Raw genomic sequence first — 6,000 nt, 5'->3', positions numbered from 1 at the left:
TGCCTGGAAGCATGCAGCCCTCCTGCTCATGATGATTTATGCAGCCCAGCTGCAGAGACTGAGACAGGTAGGCCTACTGCATCACCTGTAGATCACACACCTTTCCACTGAGTGACTAGCCTGTGCCCATGGGCTAAGCTGAGGAAGGAGGTAAAAAAAAGTGGAACAAATGCCTGTACTCACCATGCAGTATTGTTTTCAGGTGTGGGACCTGAGGCAGACAGTAAGGGAGACGCCACTGAAGCTGTGGGTAACAGACGTGAGAGTTCTGTCCTCGTTGAGGTCCCAGAGACCAGCATCAAGGTACTGAGTTTAATCTTAAGGGGGCAGTTTCCCAGACAGGGTTTAAATTAAGTCAGGGGCTGCCCTTAAATCTGGAATAGTTAATCATGGTTTTAAAAATGATTAATTACTGATTACTGCACTATGACTTGTAGTAGACAAGATCAATTTAAAATCACCTATACTAGTCTGAATTAGCTGAACTGAGGTTGTCTTTAAATGCAATTTATAGGCAAATGAAGAACCCGATCAGTTGGATGATTCACCGCCTGGAATAACGGAGAGCCAGCCAATGTTGGAGAACATCTCAACTGACGACCATCCGGAGGGTTCAGATGAGGTGTCACACACATCTACCTCAAGTATGTGAGAACATTTCACTTTGCCTTTTCTTTCTCTACTTTAAAACTTTCATTTACTTCTGTGTCATCTGACATGAAATATCTCTTCATGCAATCTGCATTTATTTGACCATACATATGGACTTTTCTTGTTTCAAGGACAAAATGATGTGGACAGTACTCAAGACCTGCAAGTTGATTCACCGCTCACATCTGCAGGAGCAAGGGTGGCAGTGTCAGCCAGTACTGCTCACCAAAGACTCTCTCTCCAGGAAAGGCTGGCAATTGAATTTTATGAGCAAAAGCTAAAGTATCTGCAGGAAGAGCATGATATTAAAATGAAGATTCTTCAGTTACAATTGGAAATGCTGATGGAGAGAAAGATGCAACCGTCTCAGATGTCTCATCAGTACCAGAAACAAAATAAATAAATATTGTCGTCTTAACTCAGGTTGGATGTTATGGCTGTTTCTGTATCATATCAGATAAAATGTACACTTCTGCTTTTAAATTGTATTTGCTCATTGAATAAGAAAATTTATCTGATCCGAGTAGAACGATGAAAGTGTAAATAAAGTCAACAATGTGGCACAATGCAAAAGCATCTCTGTATGCAAGTCCATCTCTATAGTCTGTTGTAAATGGTGGAACATCTGCATTGTTGTCCTCTTCTCTTGGAGGATCTGGGCATCCATGCATTTCAGACATTTGTGAAGGACAGCTGTTGCAGTGATGACAGTGCAACAGCTTCTTAATTTGAACCAAAGTGCTTTCCCGAGGCACTGACATTGACTCTTCCAAACACCAAACGTGCTCTACTAGACTGCTAGTGTGCATGAGCCTGGTTGTAGTGACATCACTCAGCTGTTGGGTGAGAGCATGATGTAAACACAAAATTCTTCTGAGCATACGCACTGTCGTCAAGCAATATTCCATTATGCTCTCCTCTTTCAAGCTGAGTATACAGAAATGATTTAATGGAAATTCACAAATCATGAGTTGCATCTTTCCAATGTTCAAGGATGTTTGAAAACTGTAACTTTGATGTGCGTACACCTTGCGCAATTATGGAAAAAAGTTTTTGCGGTTCCTATATTCCTCAGCATCTGGAGTAGAGGTATATTTTATGGGAAGATGAGTTCCGCCTGTGTTTTGTACTTAATCTGAGCTGTAGGGTCAGAGAAGATTATGTAATGTGCTCTTAATTCACATATTGCCCTGTATACTTTGTGAATGACACTACACCAGTACCCAGTCTCTTGGTGAAAAGTGCCACACGCTAAAAACCTTAAAGTTATAAGTACCTGGACACAAGCCGGAACAGATTTTCCTCTTTGGATCATAGATGGAAGCCTGGCCTCCAAAAGAGAAATGATCTCCATTACATTTTCTTTATGCCTTCAAAAATGATTTTGAAAATTACATTCATGAAAATGTTGCAATGGGTCATTTCTGTCAGCAAGAACTTGTCTATCTGGTGGTTGTCACGACAGAACACTCAGAGGGAGTGGGGAGAGTCGGGCGGAGCGGAGCTGTAACAAAGACAAGGGTGAGAATCGCTCGGAAGTGGCATGACCAACAATAAGTTTAAGTAGTTGGGTAGGCGTGGTGCTAATTAATTGCAGCCGAGCCGTCAGCCGTCATGACAGTGGTACTCGTTGATCTTAACTGACATAGGTTAAAAAATCCATGTGTCTTTTCTGACAAGCAGCATTAATCTGAAGTTAAACCTGCCTCCTTGGAGGCTTAATTTAAGGCATCATTTACTCCTGCAGTCACTCTAATCTTCCATCAGGAAATTGGCTCAATTAGTTCAGGGCCAAAACCGTTTCAATCCTTGACTGAGAAAGCATACTTCAGTTATTCTGGATTAAAAGACCTTTTTATTCTAGGACTAGCTTAGTCTCTGTCTGGTAAACCGGCCCAACGAGTTTAATGCTTGCTGGACTAATTTGTTTCAGAGTCATTAGGAGTTATTGCAGTTCAGTTCAATTCAATTTTATTTATATAGCGCTTTTAACAACAGTCATTGTCACAAAGCACTTTACGTTTAACCGGCCAGAACCCCAGCAAGCAAGCCTGAGGCGACAGTGGCAAGGATTAACTCCCTCTAGCAGGAAGAAATCTTGAGAAGAACCTAGACTCGGAAGGGGACCCCATCCTCCTCTGGGCGACCGGGGAGCATGAAAGGCGAGTCTAATGACTTGTCCACCCTGTCTGAAATCCTCAACCATAGTCCCCTTACCAAAAAAATCATCCGTAACCTGCCTGAATGACTACCGGCCAGTAGCCCTCACCCCAGTCCTGATGAAGTGCTTTGAAAGACTGGTCCGGAGTCATATCATGTCCTTTATCCCTCCCACCTTTGATGCCTACAGAGCAAATAGGTCTACGGAGGATGCGGTAGCTGTTGCTCTTCATGCTACCCTGTCCCATCTGGAGCATCAGGGGAACTACGCACGTCTCCTCTTTATTGACTTTAGCTCTGCTTTTAACACCATCCTCCCCCACACACTGGTGTGCAAACTGTCACACCTGGGACTCCCCTTCTCCACCTGTCTGTGGATTAAGGACTTCCTGACAGACCGTAAACAAAGGGTTAGGGTGGGCCCCCATATCTCCTCAGCAATCACTGGCAGCACTGGCTCCCCCCAGGGCTGCGTGCTGAGCCCCCTGCTCTTCACGTTGTACACACACGACTGTGCTCCCGCCCACAACAGCAACACCTTTGTTAAATTTGCAGATGACACCACTGTGGTGGGGCTCATCTCTGGGGGAGAGGAGTCTGCTTACAGGCACGAAGTGGCGCGGCTGACATCGTGGTGCACTGACAACAACCTGCTCCTGAACACAGCAAAGACCAAGGAAATTGTTGTGGATTTCAGGAAAAAGAAAACAGACACCAAACCACTTTACATCAATGGGGACTGTGTGGAGAGGGTGTTGGACTTCCGCTTCCTGGGTGTTCGTATCACTGACGACCTGTCCTGGGGCGCAAACTCAACAGAACTGGCAAAGAAGGCCCAGCAGAGACTTTACTTTCTGAGAGTCCTCAGGAAAAACAACATCTCTCAAAAACTGCTGGTGTCCTTCTATCGCTGTTCCATTGAGAGCATCCTGTGCTACTGCCTCTGCGCGTGGTTTTCCAGCTGTACACTAGCACAGAGAAAAACATTACAGAGGATCGTAAGAACCGCCCAGCAGATCATCGGCTGTCATTTACCCACTCTAGAAGAACTGCACAACTCACGCTTCCTCAGCAGAGCGAAAAACATTTTAAAAGACCCCTCACACCCTGCTCATGATCTGTTCCAACTGCTGCCATCAGGCAAAAGATATAGGAGCATAGAGAGATGGAGAATGCCGCTTTTGTCAAAATGACAGGTTGGGTCAAAGGTCACAAAGGTCAAATAAATCAAAAAGTGACAGGTGGGGGCTGCAAGCCGGGTGACGTCATGAGGTAGTGGGAGGGGGGGCTATTTTTTTTTGGCTGTGAGCCAGTTGAGCGATTTGAGCGTTGGGATAGGGGTTTATTTGTATATAGTTTATTTATTTATTATAATTATTATTATTTAATTATTTATTATTATTTAATTATTTATTATAATGTAATTATTATTATTTTAATTTGAGGAGAGTGCTTATGAGTGTGTTGTTTTGTCTGCATCCACCGGGTGCCGAGCAGGGGACTGAGCAGGGGGGGTTGGTGCGTTAAGGTCCCAAACACTGGGTTTGAGTGGGGGTGGGTTACCTGATGGAGTGTGAGCGTACGCTGTACCACCGTGGTAAGGTCCGTGGCTTTGGAGAATCTGTAGAAAAGGGCTCGGAGAGAGCGATGCTGTGTCTGGTGCGGTACCGTGGTAAGGTCCCGTGGCTTTGGATAATCCGCAAAGGACTCGGAGAGAGCGATGCCGGAGAGCTGAGAGTTGTGCTGCGCGAGACTGAAAGAAACCCTGTGAGAATGAACAAGTTGGAGCTAAGAATGAGAGGAGGGTCTGGGTCTGACGTCCAGTAAAAAATGCTTAGCAGTAGTTTGGGTGTGTGTGTGTGTGCGTGAAAGCCGACACCCCCCTGCAGCAGTAGCAGTTTGGCCTTGTGTTTTTCCTCATGCAACCTATGTACATCCCGATAGGTCAAATCCCGGTCAAACTGTAATTTGGGCCACAGATCAAGTTTGACATTTTGTATTTCAGTAAATTTTGTTTGAAGTTTTGTCTTTTCCCCCCGACTCCCCGCCACACATCAAGTTTGACATTTTGTATTTCAGTAAATTTTGTCTTTTCCCCCCGACTCCCCCCATACCGTCTGCGCAGTTAAAACGTACATCGAAATAGACAACAGATAAAACTTGACAGGACGTATATTTCTCCTTAAATAAATCCTAAAAAGTAAGCAACCGCTGAAATTTTTATTACCTTGAGCAGGGTTTCCCTCCTTTGGTAAAGAGACACAAGTACCCCACACCCAGTATCATCAAGGCCTTACCATGCGTGCCACGCCCCCCACCATCAGGCCGTGGAGAATATAGGGAGCTTTGCGCTGTAGGGCCAACACTAATTTTTTAAGAAACACAGACATGTCTGGCACTATGGAAATGAACGATTCAGCCTCAACACCACCTAAGATTCAGCAGGAGCAGGAGGAGGCTGTTATGCAGCCTCCAGGGGCTCCCAAGAAGAAGACTCCTACGAGGCGTAGACGGGTACTTTTGATGCAGCCGTCTGGAGACCTGAGAGTTACCTGGGAGCTGCCCAACGGGGATAAAGTGGTCTGCCTCTTTGACAATGTTGCGGAGGAACTACGCATCTTTCAGGTCACCGGAGATGCCGCAGACCCGGGGAAAGATGACCCGCATCTGGCATGTTTTTCTGAAACGGAATGGGGAAACTTGAAGACTGTCGTTATCCCGATGATGAAGGAGAGCACCGACCCCGACTTTGAGACAGAGACTGCTAGAATGGAGATGCACTATAGAGATGCTGACACTGGTAAACAACGGAGCACCTTTATGAAGTGGGACGCGACCGGGGAGCTGGACAAGAGAATGCTGAATATATGGCAGCTGCCTAAATGCGACTGTTGTGGAATGAGAATTCCGTTCATGATTTGGATGCGGCTGATTGAAGAAAAGAGCGATTACTTCCAAGCGCTGTTCAAGGAGAGTCGGGTACGTAAGGAGATGCAAAAACCTACGCCCTAAGGATCACCCCCCTCCCCTCACCCTCCGCCTGTATATAACTGGACACCTTTACAACCCCCTTTCACAAACATCATCATCATCATCATGGCAGCAGCAGCAAATTACAGCGACAAAGTGTTCTCCGACGACGACGACGAAAGCGGGGAGAATGAGGCCTTTTCACCCCCTTCACCAGCA

This window comes from Paramormyrops kingsleyae, chromosome 25, assembly GCF_048594095.1.
Source record: "Paramormyrops kingsleyae isolate MSU_618 chromosome 25, PKINGS_0.4, whole genome shotgun sequence".
NCBI lineage: Eukaryota > Metazoa > Chordata > Actinopteri > Osteoglossiformes > Mormyridae > Paramormyrops > Paramormyrops kingsleyae.
This window is presented reverse-complemented; position numbering follows the sequence as displayed.